The sequence below is a fragment of the Dermacentor variabilis genome, chromosome 8, assembly GCF_050947875.1.
Source record: "Dermacentor variabilis isolate Ectoservices chromosome 8, ASM5094787v1, whole genome shotgun sequence".
Lineage (NCBI taxonomy): Eukaryota > Metazoa > Arthropoda > Arachnida > Ixodida > Ixodidae > Dermacentor > Dermacentor variabilis.
The window spans coordinates 84,636,794-84,658,226 of NC_134575.1; the positions used below are offsets into that span (position 1 = coordinate 84,636,794).

A 21,433-nucleotide genomic window follows, 5' to 3' on the forward strand; every position below is an offset into this window, starting at 1 on the left:
CCTACAATGGTTCCTGTAGTAATTGAATACAATCGTATTCTTGGTCCTGTTAACATTTTAAATGTTTCACATGATGCGGCGTTGATGGCGTAAACAATTTTTTTTAAAGTACAGTTGCTAACTCGTCCATTCTTCTTTTTTTTACTTTTTGATCAGGCTTTAAATTCTGGTGTGTTGCCTTGTGATTAAAAGGTGGCAAAGTGTGGCCGGTGTTGAAATCTGGTGAGCCTCATTCCGTGCTAAATTAAAGGTCAATATCATTGACCAGTGTCCCTTGTAAGATCTTTGAACATGTCATTTATTCTTACATGGTCAACTTTCTTGAAGCTAATTCTTTTTTTGCATCCCGTCAGCGTGGTTTCAGGAAGGCATTCGCCTCAGGAAATGAATTAATTTTATTTACTAAGGAAAAATTAGTAGCTCTGGACTTGGGATATTATATTGATTGTGTTTTCTTAGACTTCTCTGAAGCTCCTGACCTTGTCTGCCACGAACTAGTTTATCTTAAGCTCACTAAACTAAATTTTGACCCTAACATTCTTGCTTGGATAAAGAACTTTTTTGTTAGACTGACAGCACTCCGTATCTGCTAATGGCTACGATTCTCCTCCATGTCCTGTACTTTCTAGAGTTCCCCAAGCTTCTGTACTTTGCCCCTTCTTTTACTAATTTACATAAACGATTTACCTGATTGTAAGAACTCCCCTATTAGGCTTCTTGCAGGCAATTGTGCTGTATAACTTGTGATTTCCTCTGATAATGACACATCGCTACTGCAGATTTACCTTGACAATGAATCTGATTGATTTGACACATGGAAAATGAAACCGAACGCGAAGCACCAACTAATGAACATTTCTCGTCAACTTTCCACTAACGCTTGTAAGTATAAAAAATGGTTCCCCACTTGAAGAAGTGACTGCTTACGGATGCTTAGGAGTTCGCATTATTTCTACCCTGACTTGGCAACCACACATTAATTACAGTGTCAGTAATGCTAACCGCATGCTTGGGTGCCTGCGCCGTATTTTTTCAACGGCTCCTTCTCTAAAACTCCGTCTTTATCAAATTTTTGTCCGTTCGAAACTGGAATATGCATCCGCGGTGCAGGATCTCTTTACTGAAAGTGTTATGAAAAACGCCGTTACTGGACTGAGCAAAGCGTGATTCTCCTTGCTGCCACATGTGGCTTAAGCGTCCGCGCCACCAGCGTGAAAGAAAATGAGCACAGGAGTCTCTGTTGGCGATTTCAGATGGCACCACAGACGCAACCTTCTCTAGATGATGTGAAAAGAGCAGAAGCTACATCGAGCAGCTGCAGGATGTCGCCTCTGTGCCGTTAAAACAGATGTTCAGTGCGAGTGTCGGGTAAAGCAGATGCACTTGCCTGAAATATCAAAGACAAAGCGAGTATTCGATGGAATAAAATACCTGCCGTGGCTGTTTAGTAGCTCTGGCGTTGGGCAGCTAAAGATGAGGTCGCGGGATCAAATCCCGGCCGTGGCAGCTGCATTTCCATAGGGTCGAAATGCAAAAACCCTCGTCTGCCATGCAAAAAGTGCACGGTGAAGGACTTCAGGTGGTCGAAATGACCCGGAGTTCCTCACTACGGCGTGCCTGATAAGGGTATCGTGGTCTTCGCACCTAAAAGCTCAGAATTAAAAAAAAAGACACGAGTAAAAGAAAAGTGCGAAGTTTGGCGCCGGTGCGGCGACTATGGTGTTAGGCCTTGTGTAACTTTTATCGCCTGTGACGGCTTTCACCGAGTGGTAATTGTTACCGGATTACCAGTTTCTCAGAAGGGAGGCTTTCGATATCACAAACACCGTGAACATTATCGCCAATACCTTGGTGAAAATTTGAGTGTATTCCTTTTGCATACCTGCCGTTCATGGTTGCTCAGTGCCTATGGTGTTGCGCTGCTGAGCACGAGGTCGCGGGATCGAATCCAGGCCATGGCGGCCGCATGTCAGTGCGGGCAAAAAGCGAAAACACCGTTGTACTTAGATTTAGGTGCACGTTAAAGAACCCCAAGCGGTCGAAATTTCCGGAGCCCTCCACTACGGCGTGCCTCATAATCAGAAAGTGGTTTTGGCACTTAAAACCTCACAATTTTTAATTCCTTTTGCACGTGACAGCCACCGTTGTTGCTTAGATTCTATGTTGTTGGGCCGTCGAGCAAACTCGGTTAAAACTCGGGTGAACGAGAAACTCGGCGCATCCTGCATAGCACCCCAGGTCGCGGGATCGAAGCCAATGGCGGCTGCATTTCGGTGGGGGCGAAATGCTAAAACACCCGCGTACTTAGATATTTAGGTGCACGTTAAAGAACCCCACGTGGTGCAAATTTCCGGATTTCCGGAAATTTTCCAATACGACATCCCTCATAATCAGAATGTGGTTTCGGTACGTAAAACCCCATAATCTAATTTTTCATTGCACGTGACACGCGAGAATAGTACAATATTTCGCGGCGACGAGAGCAACAGTGATTGATCCAGGTTTCTCGAGGACGCATGCACAGATGCCGGACCGGGTAAGCCATGGTACGTCCATGGTACTCGCAGTCGTTGTGAATACAGTGTTCATTTTCTTTGGTGGGTGGTGTTCAGCCAACAAAAACTCAGACTATTTGTATCAAACTTCGGCGTTCTCAGAAAATATCCACAGAAGAAGGGGAGTAACATCTGGCACCACACCCGACATCAATAATAAGCGCTCTGAGGGAAATAAACCGTCTTCGTGACGGGTTATTTTTGACACATCTTCGGCAAGGTCACCTGGTAGCCTTGGCTAAACTAATTTTGAATACTGACATGTTCCTACAAGGTGTTTCTCTTAATTTGAGCCAAACTTTAAAAATGTGCAAATGCTTGGTAGCAGGACAGAAGCAAGGTAACGTTTGCCGACACGTGGAGGTACTCAGATAGCTTTTTGCGTTCTGCCTCATTGGATAATTAGTCTGCATTAACTGAGCAAGTGCTGTAACATTATAATTGGATAAATAGTGTGAATGAGAATATTGTAGAGGAACAAGAAAAACTCCCGATGGAGGTTTTTGTTGCTCAATACGTGCTAGATAAAAGTGTTTTTACAAGGATGAAAGGAGCCAACGAATACACCCGAAGTGACTCGAGCAGCCAGTCGCGGCGCGCTGGTTTGATGCCTGCGTTGCTACCGGACGATTAATAGCCGCGCTCAAAAGGGGGTGGGGAGGGGTAGTTGAGCACGCGGTAACCTAACTGGACATTTATTAGGTGGGACAGGAGAGTGTCCCCCGTCGTATAGGCGGGAGACGAGAGTGTCCCCCGTGGTATATGACAGCTCAAGCCCCGCTTATATGGGCATAAAATCAGATTGGAATAGTTTTACGTTATACTGGCCCTGGGGACAGAGACACCCGGCCGCTGAACGCGCTGCAGCGGGCGCATTCCTAATACGTAGTTCGCTCGCGTTGCCGTGAGCCCACTTTAAGTTGTTTTTGCCTCAGCAATAGGGAGGGACGGCTTGGCCCGTTCAACTGTATTCTGGTACACTCTAAGTACACACGCCCCAGTTGTCGTGCGTGCACCACCGACTGACCGGAAGTGTCGAAAAGTGCAGCCTTATAAGCGTGACAATTCTGTGCGGGAGTCGACATCGCGCAATGTGCGGCAAGTGAACGGCTGCACTTCTTTTCGGAGGGCGAATCCGCTCTCTGTTCGCAGGCACTGCCGAAGTAAAGACGCGGAAGTCCTTCTGGCGCAGCATGGCGCGAAATAAAGTAATCTTGATACAACTTGTGTTACTCGGTTTTGATGTTCGTACCTCTCTCCGCGCTGCTGGCGTGCGCACTTTGAACGAAATATTTTGCAGCAGCATCGAGCGGAGCCCTGGACTAAGAGCAACCAACTGGTGTGCACGAAGATGGATGAAGCAGTCTGAACACCGCAGAAGACCAACGAATCAAGAGCTAAGTAAAGTTTTTCACTCACTCACTCACTCACTCACTCACTCCCTCGCTCACTCACTCACTCACTCACTCACTCACTCACTCACTCACTCACTCACTCACTCACTCACTCACTCACTCACTCACTCACTCACTCACTCACTCACTCACTCACTCACTCACTCACTCACTCACTCACTCACTCACTCACTCACTCACTCACTCACTCACTCACTCACTCACTCAGTAACCGGCAAAACAACCGTACGATTCAACACCAAAGTCCGGCAGGCAAACCTGTGCGCAATCGGATATATATAGCTACCGCAGAGCAGGACATCGCCGTCGTGGGGCTAAACAGTCGACTATGCACGCGTGTTTTATATTGGCAGTACAGCCGCTTATAGGTCGAGGGACCTTGAACCTATCACCAGTAGGCACGTGTTTGGGAGAGCACTAGTTTCTAAGATAGATAAATGTGGCCGGGGTATCTGTGTACATGTCCAGCATATTACGTGTAAGCGCGTGTGCTGGTGCTACGTTAATGCCCGGCATGACAAAATATTATTCACATATATTACATTATTTTTTTGAAGTGGCGTAATGTTCAGGGAGCTTTACATTCTGGGAGGCATCTCCGGATTATATTGTGCACTTTGATCTACGTACAAAACAAGTTTGCAGGAAAATAGACCATGAATGTTGAAACGTCTTTTGCGACTAGGGCAGGAGGCTGTGTTGCTAGCACAACATATACTGCGACACCAGTTCAGCTTCAGTCCAGTTGTCTAATTTTATTGCTATTCTAAAACTAGCTTAGAAATCAAACGGCAAACTCCGTAGTTTGCAGGTTATTTGCGTAACACACACAAAAGCTTGTCTTCACTGAGATTATATTACCGAACTTTGCAACCACATACATATTCCCCAAATGTGGGAGCGTTTTAATCCTAGTCGGGAGAACAGTGCCTTTGAATATTGGCAGATACCTTTGGGGCGTTGGGCATGCACGTCTCTTGAAATCCGCCGCACATAGGGCAGAGAGAGCTCAGTGCAAGCCTCTAGAGAGTTCTTGGAGCAACTAGGGCGCAGCGGGACCGTATATTAGCTAACTCTTGCGCTACTGGAAGTGAGACCTCAAAAGTTACTCGAAGGGGGCCCGGCCTTAGTAGCAGGGCAGCATCTCAAGAAGCGCACTGAAGTCACGGTTATTTATGCATACTATATAGTTGGGTTTAATAAAAACCATGGTAATTTTATTTGGGCAGAAACATACGTACCACGACCATCCGAACCACAGCCTCTTATTTTTACTCACTGCTTCGCTTAATGGCTCCTTCGCAAAGGGGTGAGATGCCAGATTCCAAAAGAAAACTGGGTTGACTTAGAAAAGAAAGCTATGCAACGAAATAATCTGGAAAAAGTATGGTTACACAAGCCTGCGTGCTTCATTCTTCTTTCGAAAGTCCCACAGCTCGACGCTGGTAATCGCGCAGTACACAACCTAATAAAGGTAAGCCTCACTTGTTAAAAAAGTTTTTTTTATAATTTAATATATCGCGGTTTTTCCCATAGCGCCTTTCATGCATGTGAGACCAATGCCTCTTTAACTTTCACTAGCGACTGCAATGTGCGAACTGATCTCGTTTTAAATTTTAATCTTACTGTTGCCGCTACAGGTGGTGTTTCATAGGCGAACGTAGTTTTGAAAGCACGCGGAAAGGGGATCTGCTAAAGATCAACAAAGGTGATTCACACATGTTATCCGTCACATTCGTGGGAACAATATTTCCTGCTCGTGGTATTTAAGGGAACTGCGATTGCTCTCCTTGCCTGGTTGCTCATCTACTCGGCGCCGCTGAACGATAACGCCTCAGCCATAAGCTATTAGTTCCCGTGTTGTTGTGAGGTACGTATATGCCTCGAAAAAACTTTTGTTCTTGTGATTTCAAATATAATCTTCATTTCCTGCATGGTTAATTTGCTTCTGAGGCGGCTACAGGCGAGGTAGTTTTTTTATATGAGATAACGACGAGCATGGGTGGTGTGATGGGATGGGGGGGTGCTTTGTTTAAGGTTTCATTTTCTTGCAGAATGTCGTAGCAGTACAGTACTGCTCTGCAAGCAGATTCATCTAGAACAAATGGAGCGGAATCCAACGCGTAATCTCGAAAGCATTTCATTACCTGCAGCATATGGTTAGCAGTCGTATACCCATATTTAACTGAAAAATATACACGACTTGTCAACAGAATAGCATCATAAAACCTGCGGTGAAGAGGCTATAAATAGGATTAAGGTGCCTCAAAAAGGATAGACAACGTTTCGATAGGATGACCTATCTTCCTCAAAGGCGGCCTCATCATCCTCGGCATGTTATATTTAACGGGTTAATAGAGTGACGTCACGTTCTGCTGTTGTCGGTGGCGGCTGGCTGTAAAGGCAGAGACTGCAAAGAAGATGAGCAGTGTTGCCTGACGTTTCTCAGCGTCGTTTCTAAGATGAGCGGACAAGAGCGGGGCAGTGGGAAGGTGGAGAGAAAAGAAAAAGACCAAGAGGGGACAAAAGAACGAGAAAATAAAAATAAAGGGCATGGGAGGGTGTTGTGGAATCGACAGGTTAGGAAGCATTCAGGGGTGTCGTATCGGCATGCTTTTGTGTCCCTAGAAGAGCTGCTCAGCCAGTCAGTGCCCGAGAAACGAAAAAGAAAAAGAACCTGAAAGAGACATCAGTTGAAAGAATGACTTGAGTAGCGCAGCACCCATGCGACAGGCAATTTCGAAAGAGTTAAGTTGGCAACAAGGAGTCTGGGGTGCAATGCATGGGGTAGGTGGAAGGCAGCGGCTTGGCCTTTCAAGGGACTGAAGACTCAGTATCTCAATGTAGGCATCGTCATGGCGGTTACAGAAGTGGCGACACCGTACGCGACTGAGGCGCCGAAAAAAGTATCCTGGCGTCTGGGACTTTAGAATGTGTTCCTGAGGGTGTACGATGAAAAAAGAGCCCAAAAAGCGGGGGATGGAAATCAAAGCCGGAATAACAAAGAGGAGGATGACATGAGTAAAAGCGGGAGGGGACAGGCTTATATGCGAAAAAAAGAAACATGGAAGAGCATAATAAATTTATTGGTAGTGGAGTGACCAGAAAAATTTGGAAAGAGAGGAATAGGTGAGTTTATGATTTAAGGTTAGCTAGCGGCATAATATCTTTTTTTGCTTTCCAGGTATTTCGTCCACAAAGATGCACTGTACGCGGCCGATTTCCATTTTTGTAGCACTGGCTATCGGACTACATGCTATCGTGGTTACGAATGGTACTAAAAGTGATGTTTATGTTCACACAAAGAATGGTGAGACAAGCTCAGTCTTTAAGTAGGAAAAGTACCTTTGTCAAAGTTGCATTAGTGTATTTAGTAGCATGTTCACATAACCCAAATTTAGGTTCTTCATATTTTCATGCATCCTAACGTTTCACTGGCTTGGACTTTACCACGATCTCTTATTACTGTTTTGAAGGAGTCTTGGTTCTTATTGATACAAGCGACAAATACGAAATATTCTGCGTATTTGTAGGCTTTTAGGAAGAGGCCGATGTCATATGAATTACTTAGATATTTATCATGCGTAATTCTTCTTTTCTAAATTATTTGCTCGAATCATATAGAGTGTTAAGTTTTTTTTAGTTGAAACACCTTGCTTCGAAATGTTCACCTAACATTACGATACGCCATAATGCGAAATTTGAGCGCAGCTCTGCGTGTTTTCCTATCGCCTGCCAATATTTCGTATTATGATTATATAGGTGCTCGGTCTATAAGAGGATGATAACTATATGAGTAGTAGCTAGCTCAAACGGTCTGTCTCGTGCGGCACACTGCGAGCGAAGCGAAGTCTGACGCGACTGCCTCGCCAATCGGGAGATTGCGAGAGGTACCTCCTGTGCGACGCGTAGGCGCGATTCCCGGCAGGCTCAGCGGACCGACCTCCCCTCATGCCGCACTTGGTTTCTATACAGACGACTCGCGCAACTCTGGAGCCATATCGTCGCCATCGTCGTCGCAGAGATTTATACAAAAATTCTAAAATAAAAAGCATGCATAGCATAGCTATGCAACTCAAGCAGGCTGCCCTGTTTGAAGGGGGCTGCCAATAAGTCGTCATCACCATGTGGAATTGCGCCATGTCACCTGCTGAAAATTCCACATTAAGGTAATGTCGGAGATTTCCAATACAGCACAGCATGTTTTGAGTGCAAAGAGTGGCGCATACTCTCACAATCCTATTACTTTGCTGACTTCTTTGTTGCGGCGCGTCAGGGCACGCAGGTGTGCTTTATTGATCGGGAGAAGAAGGGACGCCATATAGAATAAGAGATTATAAGAACAACTGCACAAAGTGTCCCGATTCTCTTTGTTTGTAGCCCCTCGTGCGTTTTCAAATCGAGCAGAAGTCTTTTGTGGCCTGCGTGGTGACCATTAGTCGTTGCTTAAACCACGTTGTGAATATGCACTGCTCATCAAGAAAGAAATGAACGCTGACTATTTATTTGTCTATTGACTGTTACTATCCCAAATCATGCATAAAAGGAAACTTATTTCTGGTGGTAGCGCTAGCCCTATATCTAATGTAAATCATTCGTTGTTAGTTAAGGGCAGCTGTCAGTTGTACTCGTGTTCTCACAGGCAACATCGCGAAAACGGTAGCGTTACATTATCTCTGTAAATCACTTATTCAATGCTCGTGGTTTCTCTGGTTTTCAAAGAAGAACTGCTAAGGCAAGGATGGTTACTGAAGGGTAGATTACAACTCCCTGTCGGACTCCGACCAGGTTGTAATAGAAGCCCAGCTGGATTCCAACTAGAACGTGAAACGTTCTTTTCTGTAGGAAGCCAACAATGAACTTTTACGTATTCACCTTATGTTAGATTTCCTGTATTGCTTCATGAAAGTGTGCGGGGAATGTTTTCGAAAGCCTTTTTGACGCTTACCCTAACAATGCGGGAGCACGAGGACGCAGTGTCAAACACTCCCTTCCTTAAGCGAATCATAATAATAGCGTAGAAAGCCCAGGAGGGAATTCATACTGAGTGCAAAGCAGACTAGTATTTTCCTGTAACTGTAGTATTTTTTGCGATCACTATGCTCGCAAAGCATTTGCACCGGTCTGGCGTGAGACAAAGTGGCCTTAAGAAACAAAGCAGTTCGGCGGTTTGTTTTGCTTTGGAAAAACTGGAAAATTAAGGGGGGTACTCTTTTCATGCATAGTTCAACACTACCAAAACAGTTATTTTACATTCTGCTGTAGGGTTGTTGTCGTGCGCTGACGTGCGTACATCAACCATTCGTGCGCCACGGGTGTTCCTACTGAGTTGAGTCTTTGAGCACGCTTACCGGGAAAAGGTTAGTTTAGATCGTCATGTCCGCCTTGATCAGCGTTACTGGCGTGTGGTTTGCCGTGGTACCATTTCTCTGCGAAAACGTCTGCCGCTGTCTTATAGTTTGCGATTGCTTATGCCTTCCTTCAAGGCTACACGCGGTGACGCAGCATGTTCTACTCTGCTTCAGAAGAGATCTCACAGTATCGCCCGCTTTGCTTGACAACGTCAATCCATTATTTTTGCTTCCACATCTGTATCGAATCCTTTGGCGCGAGCTCGCCCGCATACTTCGTGATTACCTGATGAAGTGAGCGCAGTTTTGTTAGCAGCCTTTGCGGGCGCCCCCTTACTTAACAACCGAAGAATATGCTAAGGTGCTGATTATGTGAAGCTGGAGCATATCGAGATATGGGTTGTCCGGAAAAGCTGCAGAGCCTTAGTTGCTGCGCGCTTAGCGCACGTCATAGACTCTGGGAAAAAGTCAATATTTGTAATTCGGCAGATCATCGTTTGAAGAAGGTGTGGAGCACTAGACACCATTTTTCTCAACGTGGCGGCAATCGGAGGAGTTCACGTTCTACAAGAAGCTTTTGTTGACACATTCTTGGTATCCAATACCGTGTTAGGTCTCGTCTTGTGTCTGGGCGCGATATGTCCCGTCAGAGGTTGCAATGGGCTTGTTGAGGGCCAGGGAGTGCTAACCCACAATAGTCAAGTTCTTTTGCAAACGACCACTAGGTGGGCTGCATTTCTCAAGGTAACAAGCGACATTTTGATCATTGATTTGCACGCGTCGCGCAGTGCCTGCGTTTGTAATGGGGAAAATAGTAAGAAGCGCGTACAAGAAAGACGAGCACCAGAATTGTGAGAATAAAAGGGAAATGTTTCAGGTGCATAGCTAATCCAGCGAGAACAATTGGCTAACATAAATGAAATGAAATTGAAATCTAGTCGAGTTCTTACCTTGTGGAAGCGCCGCATGTCTCAGTGGTTTCCTAGCAATTTATTGACAAATGCGTCCCACCAAATCATTATGTCTTACTACGGCTTGAACACGAGAGCGGTTGTGCTCAACTACAATTAAACATTGCAGAGTGCTTTATTATTGCGGATGCACCACATCCCTCATAAAATAGTGCATTTGAAGAGTGGCAGCACTGCGTTCGGGACTTGTGTTGTTTCAATATCAATTGACACTAAACATAAGCTGCAAACTGAGCTTGTAAACCGCTACGCATTTTGAAATCTCAACTGCCACTGAATTTTTGTTTTCTGCTGTTCGCACGCTTGCGTAGCATTTGGTCAGTGATATTTGTATCTTGTCTGAATACCACCAACTAAACCAGCGCTATGCGTATGCTTCCTTAAGAAATGTTCTCGACGTTATGAATGAGGGGCAACAATTCCTTCAGCCGCATAGAAAGTATAAGAGGACACCACAGTGAAATTATGTTATGCTAATTCCGGGCTCAGTATATCATTGTGAAGCTTTTCTGTTTGTTAAATGCATCATTTGTACTGCCTTTCTTGAGGAAACCAACACGGCACTTTTGTACCAGAATCAAAGAACTTTTAACCGAGAGTGGCGAATATAAAAATAAAGTGCACAATGTCGTGACGCCTTATTCCAAACTACAGGGAGCGGATTAAAAAATGGAAGTGGAGTTTCGCCACGTGTTCGCAGCACGTAATAGCACTTATCTGAGATACAATAAATTAATAAATGAAAGCGGTTGTCGCGCCGTATATTCCCAAGCTCCTGGTGAAAAGTGTAGTGAGTTTCTAAAAGTTGGTTGGAAATGTTTCTCGGCAACCATCGGGTAATCACTGGTGAATATATTGTGTAGTCACATATCACACGCGAGACATTTCGTAATTTAGCCGAGCGAAAAAGTGGGATTGCGAAGTGCCTCGCAGGTTGGTTTTCCCGAAGCCTGCTGCAATAGCTGAATGCATATTTTTGCTCTTTTTACAGCAACAAATATTTGTGCACTTTTGTAGATAATAAAGACGCTCCTGCTCAAGTTTTTACTGTGGAACCCGAAATTCAACCGAATCCTGCGCATACTCCGTGATCGCTTATGCTTCGGCCGCACTCTATTTTATATCTGCAAATATGACCGCCGCGGCTTCACTTGACCTCGATGCAGATCGCGCAAGTGATGTGTGCATAGATGGATATCTGGACCATCCTTGGCAATGATCAACAAGATCTAGCAATGAGTGCTGAAGAGCTTGAGGCTTAATACTCCACCTTGAGGCAAATCTTTTGCTGTTCACACGGTATTGTCACATCCTCTCATCGGTAAGCCTAAAGACAGATCTGTCCTCCAAATAACCATGGATCTAATGCAATGCATGGTCGCCAATATGAAAATCAGCCAGTGTCGAGGATCGCTTGGTTTGCTGCATTATCATGCGTGACTTTGGCATCAAGAAACATTGCCATCGTTAAAAGCTTTATATTCTCTTCATGGCCAAAAAGGTCAATCAGCGGAGCAAATTATCCATGGATGACCGACAGCGTCGGAAGCCCGCCATTCCATGGGAAGATGTCTCATTATAGTCTAAGTACCAGTCAAAGCCTCTCACTTCCATTCTGTCTATCAGATCTCGAACGCAATTTGCAAGAGGGACGCGACGGTACGATTACAAATCTAAGGGTGATTTAGGATTGTTAGCTAAAGGTACTAGACGGCTGAACTTCCAACCACAAGGAACCAAAGTTGTGCGCGACTATAGGACAACCGTACGTACCTGACCCTCGAATATATCAAATATTTGATGTTCACTATGAAGCAAATTCATTTTATTTCGCTAGTTCTGTAGAGCAATACTGAAAACTCCTGCAAAATTGGTGAACTTTTTCTTAGTGGATATAATTCTTTGTTAAATAGCTTCGTTTCCACTGTTGCCCCGTCTACCATAACTTGAATATAGAGTTAAATATTCGCGGCTATGGGTAATATAAGACAGAGCACTGTGATTTACTGTAGTTGATGACCGGATACTCTCAGCTCAATATCTGAAAGGTTGGAATGACACCATACTGACACGTGTACATGTTTGTCCTATTTCCTAGGCTCTGCACTTTCTCCGCTAACAACTTAAGATTATCGATCAGTGCAAGACGCACCTACACGATTTGGAACTAGCTCGAGTGTTCTAGTTGATTCTGTTTCCTTCTATATGCTCTTGCTGAACCTTCTTTAATCAGAACGTACACGCGACAGGAATTGTGTAGTACTTTCTGGAAGGTATGAGGGCACCAGCGATTACGCTGCAATGCTCGACGAGTCATGTATAAACGTGGAGCCCCCTGGTCCGTAGATGAAATTTCATTTAGTGTTTTCACCCCGTTCACAGAATGGCCGTATACCCAGGGAGAGAGAGATAAATAAGCTTTATTGCTAGACCAGCATTCTTGAGCCCAAAGGTGGGTGCCTACTTCAGTCCAGGTAGCCATGACGCGCTGCCGCCGCCGAACCCTGTTCACCAACCGTAACTGGTTGTAAGGGTGTTGCGTCACCAGCAGAGCCTCCCATTAGTCTTCCGATTCTTCCTCTGAATCCGCTTCTTGCTGCATCTTATCGCCTGGTGGTGATGATGGCGGTGGTAGTTCACTGTTATTCCTGCAACCCAGCAACGTAAAGCGCAAAGTGTCAGGCATGCCCGTGGGGCAGAACATTCAGTCTCGCCCATAGATGCCCGGATATATGGCGTGTAGCCATGCTCCATGCGAGTAGGTTCCAGCCTGGAGTCTTCTCCAGGTTACCGCTTTTCCCTACTCGTCGTCGTACGCGCGAGCGGGTAGGGACGCTTCGGTTTCCTGTAGTGCACCGAGATGTCCGAGTACTTCTTGGATACACGTTCATCATCCTCATCACAGTCGTTGGAAATTAATGTTTCCAATATCCGAAATAAATTGATAAATTCACTCTTCCTTATGTTTATCTTGCGGTGATGTTCTTCAAATGAATCATCTGGGATATGTCCGCCCGTATGCATATTGAGACCAGCCTGCCGCACAGGAAAGAGACCCTTGCTTCTTAACTGAACTTATACAAAATAGGGTTGAATACTGGGATCGCGTAAGGAAAGTCCGATGAAAATAAACTAAAAGGCCGCCTTTATTTTAGGCAGTTGTATGCGCGACCATGTGGACAGAAAAAGAAGAGCGTAGTAGTTCGAATGATATTTCCTTTAATGATCAATATGAATGTGCTGCGTATCGATGGTCTCATATTTCAGGTTCTTGTGCTTACCATAACTTGACCGTGGGAGATAAAGAACACGTGACAATGGAATGGCCTTGCGCAAGAGTTTATTGTAATGTGACAGGTGGCTTGGTTACAATATATGGGTAAGGTACATTTCTTTTATTTATAAAATATATTGTGCTGACATTTTACGTTGATTGCCGGTGTCAGCGAATAGCGGAACACATCTTTACCGAAAAGATTTACTCGAAAGCCTGCATTAGTTGTAGCGCGGATATTTAGGCGAGGTTCGTTCTTTAATTGCGTAATATTGTTGGGAACGGAGCGGCTAACCAAGTCATTTATTTGTGTTTTACCTTGAACAACCAAATCCGTGTTAAAAAAGCTAGAATAGTTGCATTCAGCGACAACGGGACATGCAACTCAACTAAAGCGCTAAAAGAACCGCCGTTTTCATCGGCGGATTTCTATCAACTGTGCAAGTCCAAGCAGTACGAGCATACTACGATCTGCAAGATGGGCGATAGTACTAAATAACTGAGCTGGCTTCGTTACCATTTCCTGGCAAACGCGACACACAAATCAAACGAGCGACAGTGAACCGAGTGCGTTAACCAATGCGCATTCTTGCGATGGCAATAATGTGGACAACCGATGTGTGGGCGCCGCCATCACCGTCATCATTTCACACTATCGATCTCGCATGCCTACGGCGGGCAGTTAGTCCACCAGAGATACGCAGTACGTAAGACTGCAATGTCAACGAATCTTAAGAAGACGCACTGTCACGCTCCGCTCAGTCGACGCTCCAGGAATGAGGGCAGGGTTTGGGCTGATGCCGCTGGCAACATTGTTGTTGGCACACACACTAGCGTCCCTGCTCTGCAGCTATGCGCGTTAAGCTGGTCCTCGCAAAAGCGCTATCGACCGCTAACTTCACATGTGGATAGAAAAAAGTAAGAATCGGAGGCCGTGGGAACGCCGGAGACATGAGACGCGGGATCGGAAGGAGTGAATACACCGAAAAAGCCCCCTTGTTAACTGCTTGTCTTGGCGTGCACACGCCCTTACGGCGAAGCGTGCTATGATATTGCGAAGCAAGCCATAGGAGTGTCAAAGTAGAGAACAGTGGATGTATGTGAATTGGGAAGCGAACACAGTGTAGAGTTGTAGAGTGGATGAGAGTGATTATATATATATATATATATATATATATATATATATATATATATATATACACACACACACACATATATATACACACACACACACACACACACATATATATATATATATATATATATATAAGAATTAACCTTCGCCTTGCGCCATTGCATGTCAAACTGTTAGCCTATAGGTCATTTGTAAGAACGAAACTCAAATACGCATCTGCCGTCTGCGATCCGCGTCAAGCACATCTCGCTAATACCCTCGAGGCAGCTAAAAATCGCACCACCAGGTATGTTCATTCCACATACTCTTACAACGTCAACTTATGTTTAAAAAACGAATCTTCCTTATCGCCCTGTCGTCGCCGCATTGCCAACTTTTCCACCACAGCTTGCCACCAGAGGTTCTACTATTCGACGCTTAACAGACCACCCTACATTGTTCCCCCCAACGTGCTGGTCCCGCCGCATTCGCCGTCCCCAGAAGGCTGCAGAACCACATTCACGCACATATACATTTTGAGCCTCTATTTTCTACCAAGCATATAAAGAGTGGAATTGCCCTCTTCATCAAATTGCTGCCATCGCCTCCTCTTCACAATTTGTTCAAGGTGTAACAACCCTTTATTAACAGAATTGAATGAAGTAAAACACTTGCTTGTATATGTTGCATCCCCATCCCTTATGTAATTCCCCAACTACGTGGTCTTTAAGGAAATAAAATGATATATATATATATATATATATATATATATATATATATATATATATATATATATATATATATATATATATACCTTCGTCAGCCTCTCTGGCTGACGAAGGTATGCTGCGGACAAGCGTCAGCTGCACGTCCCTAGTCGGAGAAGAAGACCTAAGTCGAGTGAGCTCCTGAGCAATACATCGGAATGCGTGGAACTCGGTTAACATTATAGAACCTGGGCCTGAAACGTGCATGATGTATTGCTGTGTTGCTGTATTGCTAAAAAATTAGTTACATTTGCAAAGAATAATTGCTACTAAAAACTTCAGAAGGAATTACTAGAATTCATTGGTAGAGAAGTAAGCCTACATTAATCCACTGAAAAGCCGCCGTGTGAACCTTGTGGCGAGTCCTGAGAGCTGAAGAGCAAACAGGTCTGAATATACTGAGCAGTCACACCCTTTAGGCTTAATTTGCTCGTTTGATGTTTAATAAGCCACTGAAAGAAGAAGTACACGTTAGCTGTAGGCAGAAATCATTACGAGAAGAAAAGAAAAACATTTTTTACGCCGTTGCGATGGAACACAGCACATCCTTCATCCGGGCGTGAAGGCTTTTAATGCTGTGCAGTAAAGTTTTCAGTACAGTGGACTTATTTAACAGTGCTCAACTCACACATTTAAAAAAACCGTAATGAGTATGTATATGATTCAGCCTGCCCGAACCCTAATATTCCTAGTTTTCTCCAACTCGTAAGCACAGCCTCGTGCAAAAATATGTACACCCATGCATGAAGAAGTTCACGACCCCTGTACTCTCAAACGGCGCCTTGCCAGGTCTGGGCATATAGAACAGAGGCGAGCATTGTGTAAATCACGCGCTGACGAATTACGCGCAGACGAGCCCCAAACGTAACGCTCACTCCATCTCGAAGACGCTTCTCTTGAAGCCAGAGAGGCCAATGTAAACGCGCACAAATTTTCTATTTATAAGGCACTGCTAACAACGTCACTGACTACGACACGTAACTTCTCTAAATCATCCAAATGACAAAGCTCAATTCTACCACTGAAAATGTGTGACGTGGTAAAAGAAATTCAGCCAGAAACTATCTTCGATGGTGTTCTAAATAAATGCGAAGCATTTCTTTTCTGCAAGTTGCGGAAAGCACTGACAAAATAATTTCATCGCAGAGAAACGCTCTAGGGAGGACCAAAACGTGCGCGGGCCACGACAACCTAATGACGTACGATCGGAACCAGAAGCAGACGAAAAAGCTACATGCCATACCAAATGTGTCTTCGACAAAGTGCTTTTGAAAGTACGCGTGGTATCGGCTGCCTCATAAACAGCCGTTCTATTGCCCTTGCGCTGTTATTCGGCCTCAAATCGCTTTTGCTCTTGCTGGGTCTCGACTGCCCTGTCTATCTCACGGGACCGTTACTTCGCCCCCTGCCTCACTGGAACGACACGCATAGCATGTCTCTGCAGTCTCTAAGAAGTTTAGCGCTGCGCTTACGCCCTTTTTCTGCTTTATACCATCGAACACTTATTGTATGTTCAAGTAGAGGCCCACGCACAATATGGCGTATCTAGCGCAACAGAGCGACGTGTATTTATGGCGCGCACACCTGTACCAGACGAATGAAGCAAGAAGAGGTGGCGCTAAGCGAGTAACGCCCTGTAAACTATTGCGTGGGAAAGTGCGCGCATGCACGTAGAGCAAGGAGGGGCATCGGCATCGGCAAGGAGGGGCATCGGCAACAAGCTCTCTGACCTTGAAATCCCTAGCATTTGATTTGATTTATGCTCCGACTAGGCAAACAAATATTTCACATTTAACAAGAAAGTAGAGCAAAAAAAAAAGAGGCAGGACTTGTGGCGCACCTCCAACGTGGTGCCTCGGCTGCTGCACGGCAGAAAGCAGAGAAGAGATTATAGAGTGACTGTGCAGAGGAAGAGGCGCTATTTTCTACGAACCTTAGGCAGCACGCCTCAGTCCCTTGGGAAAGGGATAGCGGACATAAAGAAGAAAGAATCGTGAGAATGTCGATATGGTTAGAGAGAATGTTGAAGCGGTTACAGGGTAATTTAATTAATTGTGGGGTTTAACGTGCCAAAAGCACTTTCTGATTATGAGGCACGCCGTAGTGGAGTGATGCGGAAATTTGGACCACCTGGGGTTCTTTAACGTGCACCTAAATCTATGTACATGGGCCTTTTCGCATTTCGCCCCCAGATAAATGCGGCCGCCGCGGCCGGGATTCGATCCGGCGACCTCGTGCTCAGCAGCCCAAAACCATAGCCACTGAGCAACCATGGCGGGTGGTTACAGGGACATTTTCTGTCAGCGGTAGCCCGGCGGTGCATGAACAAGTTCCACAACAGCCCCATGTTCTCCCGGGGTCGTGAGGAAGTGACTCAAGGCGGAGGTGTGGTGCTGGCCGGGAAACAACACTTTCAATGCCGACACCGCAGGAAGGCTGAGGATTCAGAATTATACATAGAGAGATGACGTCGCTTTGGTTGGAAAAAAGCAAGACAGAAATAATGGAGACAATTCTTTCGGCCCCAGCGCACAGGAATGGAGGCATGACCAAAAAGAATCGAAGGAACGGAGCTTGCGGTGGCTGGCCGAAGCAAATGGGAACCGTATCTCTTTTGAGCGTAGGGCTCTCTTTTGGCGGTATGGTTACAAGATAATAAATGAATTCGTTCTTATCTCTTGTTGAGCCAAGAAGAAAATGTCTAGAACAATACCTAGACAGCGTTCTACAACAATCTTCGTATAAACAAAATTTACTATCAGGGCTGCTGAGGAGTCTTTTGTTATGTATTTCATCTGACCTACTATGACCGTCACCTTGCACTTTACAATATCATGGATATACCTGATTCATTAGGTACGCAGAACGCTTGTTCCTGTCTAATGTGTACCAGTTCAAAAGAGAGGATTTCTTAGCATGTAGGTTGTACATAAATGTATGGAAATCAACGTTACCAGGTACTCCCGGTAGTTCTGAAATTTGTACCCTAGCAGGTATAGAAAAAGCAAATACTGTATCTAGACGTTTCAAACGCGTTACTGCCACAGGCGCCACCACCTTCATCGTGCTGCCCCACTTATCACAGCGCAGGCGCTGCTTAGACGTGGAGAGTTAGAAGATGTCCGAACAAGCTGAGTGCATTCGGTGGGAGAAAGGATGACGCAAAGCGGGCACACACCGTCAACTTTCATATCAATGGTCTCGGTAGCGCAGCCAGTACAACGTTCTCCCGTCCGCTGCTCACATGAGCTGTGCGCGCTCGCATATATTGAGCATACTTTCTGCATACACTTCATTTAAATGATTGGTAGTGAGGTTTTGTATTATCCTGGGATTTAGGAAAATTGTTGGAGGGAAAACACTTTCGTTCAGATTGAAATACATGCTCACAATGTTGAGACTGCGTCATGCTATTGATGGAAAATCTCAACCTAATATTTCTTTGTTCGACATATCTTTTTTTCTTTACGTTTAACATTTCGTATGTTTACCGACTGCTTGTTAGAAATGTTACCTTATTAAAATATTTTACCGTCCAAAGAGTTGCACCATTCATGTCGTCACTCTCGAGGAGGATCAATGCGCCTTTTGGCTCTGTATGGATAGCATTCCGGCAGAGCATTTATTCATATATTTTGCTGTGTATAAATTTCTATCTACAGGCCTAATAAATAAACCTTCATTTCGGCCACCTCGGACTTTTACAATAGCGTCTTAGGAACATTTATACATATGAAGGAACGACATTTTCACCGTCACCGAAAGGAGAGTTTCACATTACTCACTTAGGTTAGTGATTAGTGTATGAATCCTGAATGACTATACATTCGTTCGGCCTATACATGACTATACATTAGTTAGACTATACATAGAGAGCAGCTGAGTGGATTTATTGATAAAAATCTACCAAAAAGACGCTTAGAACTGCTTTTTCGGTCGTTAGGTATACATAAAAGGCCTCATAATTGTCGAAGGTATCGCGTGAGTAACGCAAATTCAACTACTGTTGCACCATAGATTAGTGTGTAGCAAAAAGTGAACACTATGTTTACAATTGGGTTTCATGTTACGCGAATGTAACAAAAAATATCGGAACCATATTGCGCTCTTTTTTTATGCTGCCAGCACAATTTCCGTATATTCGCCGCAATCATCCAGGAAATTAAACTTGCACGAAACTGGAAAACACATGCTAGGACGTGAAACAATAGAATAATGTTCCCTTTGCGTGTAGTTGTATGTGGTTCCCTGTCTTTAAAGTTTTTCTTGCTACATTTTCTACTTTCCTAAGCTTCTCAGGATGTTCGATTTAAATTGTGTGTTATGCTTACATTAGCATTTTTTTTATTCCTTACGCTCTGCTAAACACCAGTACTAAGTATTTTGCTGAACTTCAGTTTCGCCCGTTGAACTTAGTAAAGGCATTTAGGGAATTTGTGTTGTGACAAATAATACATATTATCTAATTCCTGTAGACAACAAAGATATTTGACCTCTACTCTTCTTGATTTGCACTGTTTCGAAACCTCAGACCCATGGATACAAGGTTTGGGTGCGGGCTAATTGGTATTCCATTGTTTGAAAAATTACTTACAGCGCATAAGCAGACAAGGGACCAAAATAACAACCAAGTTAAATTTGCGTGTTACTCAAAATAAAACTTAGTTGGAAATCAGCGCTTGTCTTCGTCGTTCTTTTAGTCCCTTGTCTATGTATGAGCTGTAAGTGATGTTTGAAACCATGGCTACAATTGCTAATATTGCTTATTAAGTCCTAATCTTTTTATATGCAGGTGCCCACTTGAGGATTATTATACTAAACGCATACTACAATACCCGGGCAGAGAGTGGCCATTCTGCTGCGAAAGACGAGAGGTGTTAATTATACATGAAACGACAACAACTACTACTGCAGAGCCTACTACAAGTAGTACTGAGCCGACAACAACTACCACAGAGACTACTACAACTAGTACTGAACCGACAACAACTACCACAGAGTCTTCTACGACTAGTACTGAACCGACAACTACCTGTGAGCCTACTACGACTAGTACAAAACTACCACACTAGAGCCTGCTTCCGCTAGAGTTGATATTTAAACTCAAAGCAGTGATTAAGCAGTAGTACTAGTAAGAATATTGTACGTGTCTTTGTGATACGAAAGTCCGTTGCGGTGAAGTTTGCAATTATTGTACAAGCAAATAAAGTTTTTCTATACAATTTCTATCAAAGTGAACATGAAGCTTCCCAGTAAATAAAAAGTTCAGAGCCCTCCCACTTCGGGAAGGTGGAAGACAATAGAAGCTGTATATAACTGTAGATAAATTAATTTAAAATAACAAAACAATAAGGCACAAGTATTGACATGTTTGTTTATTTGTATTAAACTATATTCCTTACCACACTACTACTACCACCAGCGACACCACCAGGACTACTGTTTTCTTCCGGCTGCCCTCCTGCTTTTTGTTCCCCATCCCGATGCGTGGCGCTTTCTGAAAAGCAATTTTTCACAGTACGCGAACCCGTACCACGTCCTTTGCCATAAAACTGTGGTCACGTGCGAGATAATGTGCTCCAGTTACACTACGTCGTCTGTCCCGTTGACCCATGAAGTCGCCCATGTGACGTCATGCGTTAAGCTTTGCCACCCTCCCACCACCACTTCTTAAAGCAGCCGCGATTGCGCTTATTGCGTCACAGGTCGTGCCGCGTGATGCTTGAAAGGGATATGGGCCACTACATGAACTCGAAGCGAAAGCCGACAGGTTTTATATTGGCGGTGGCGCTTCCCTAATCTTACGTACAGCATCAGGATTGGTTGTAATTTTCCGCTTGCTAACCATCTTAGACATTAAATAAAATCGCCATGGTTGTTTTACCGTACACCCGATCATGTATACCTACGTACGATTCATTCTACTACACATATTTGCGGATGACGTCACAAACCCTTTTTGTCCAGGCCGTTCCGTACCAATGAA

General features: G+C 44.5%; 1 long non-coding RNA gene across 1 annotated transcript; it reads left to right on the forward strand.

The window, feature by feature from the left end:
* The first annotated feature begins 5,774 nt into the window (after nt 1–5,774).
* Nucleotides 5,775–20,818, forward strand: LOC142591151 (uncharacterized). Its single transcript, XR_012830359.1, has 4 exons — nt 5,775–5,840; nt 7,155–7,280; nt 13,560–13,671; nt 20,240–20,818. It is a non-coding gene; the product is annotated as an uncharacterized LOC142591151 (long non-coding RNA).
* The last annotated feature ends 615 nt before the right edge of the window (nt 20,819–21,433 follow it).